Raw genomic sequence first — 1,403 nt, 5'->3', positions numbered from 1 at the left:
AGTAAGGCCTGCTTTTATTGCTTTTCTCGAACTACTCTTAAAAGGATGGTGATGAAGCAACTTCTTGAGTATAACTGTGTGGCTTATCATTTCAGAGGGCAGTTTAGAAACTACCACAGCAGTGGGATCTGAAGTTACAAAAAGGCCAGACTAAGTCTTACTGACACAACTAAATTTTGGCAGTTACATGATGACTGCTCCTGATGCCAGCTTTCTATTCCAGATCTATTCATTGACTAAGCTTAAATTCCCCAGACTTGTGGACATCATTTGAACTTGTACCTCTGGATCATTAGTTACCTGGCCAGGGAGAGACCATTATCATGAAGATGATTCTCCCAGGTTGAGGCTGGCCCATTACACTTCAGATGTGCTGATGCCTGCAATGTCCATTAATGCAGGATACCTAACTGTAAATATTTGTGGGAGTAGGGTCTGTGTTCATGCTCATTTTTTGTGGGCTCAATTAACTCAGTTGGCTGGATGGAAGGTTTGTGACACAGAATGAAACCAACGGTATGGTTTCAATTTACACACCAACTGAGGTTACCATGAAGGTCCCAAATTCTCAACTACACCAAGGTCTGAGATATGATGACCCTCAGGTTAAACCACTAGCCAGTCATCTCCCTCAATTAAGAGAGTGGTCCTCTGGGACAATGGCAAGTTTTCTAATCCACTCTTCTGGATTACTAGTCAAATGCCATAACTATAATGATACCATTTCTTTAATATTGTACTGGAAATGTGGCAAGTTTACTTTTTTCTATCTACCATACAAATTCAATAACTTCATGCCATTTTCAAAGGTGAGGCGGACAGTGTGATTCTTTGTTTGTGAGGTTAATGACGGAGCAATGCAACTAGGCATCATCTTTTGGATATTTGTGTTTAACCAAAGTTAAAAGTCACACAACACCAGGTTATAGTCCAACAGGTTTAATTAGAAGCAGACTAACTTTCGGAGCGGCGCTCCTTCATCAGGTGGTAGTGGAGGGCTCAATCCTAACACACAGAATTTACAGCAAAAATTTACAGTGTGGTGTAACTGAAATTATACATTGAAAAATTGATTGTCTGTTAAACCTTTCATCTGTTAGAATACAGTGATAGTTTCACTTCTTTCATGTGTAAATCACAAAACCTTTTCTTTAAAAAATTGCATTCTCGGGTTAGCTGTTAACAATGGTGATAGCTAGACAATATGTTGAAGGTGTTAGCCCCCTGTGTTCTCTGTCTATGACCTGATGTTTAGATTGATTCCAATCTAAAAAGTGAAATAACAGAGTTTTACATAAATTCATGCAGTTTTTGAGCACAGAGTTCCTCATGAATGTTTGCAGTTTTTGAGCAAAGTGCACTATAACTCTGCAAGTACAAATTCACCCCACAAAATATATGTG

General features: G+C 38.9%; 1 non-coding gene across 1 annotated transcript; it reads left to right on the top strand.

Annotated features, from left to right (window-relative positions):
• Positions 1 to 292: 292 nt before the first annotated feature.
• On the top strand, positions 293 to 455 carry LOC122557000. Its single transcript, XR_006313728.1, has one exon. It is a non-coding gene; the product is annotated as a U1 spliceosomal RNA (small nuclear RNA).
• Positions 456 to 1,403: the final 948 nt, after the last annotated feature.

The sequence above is a fragment of the Chiloscyllium plagiosum genome, chromosome 14 (genome assembly GCF_004010195.1).
Source record: "Chiloscyllium plagiosum isolate BGI_BamShark_2017 chromosome 14, ASM401019v2, whole genome shotgun sequence".
NCBI classification, from domain to species: Eukaryota; Metazoa; Chordata; class Chondrichthyes; order Orectolobiformes; family Hemiscylliidae; genus Chiloscyllium; species Chiloscyllium plagiosum.
This window is presented reverse-complemented; position numbering and strand designations above follow the sequence as displayed.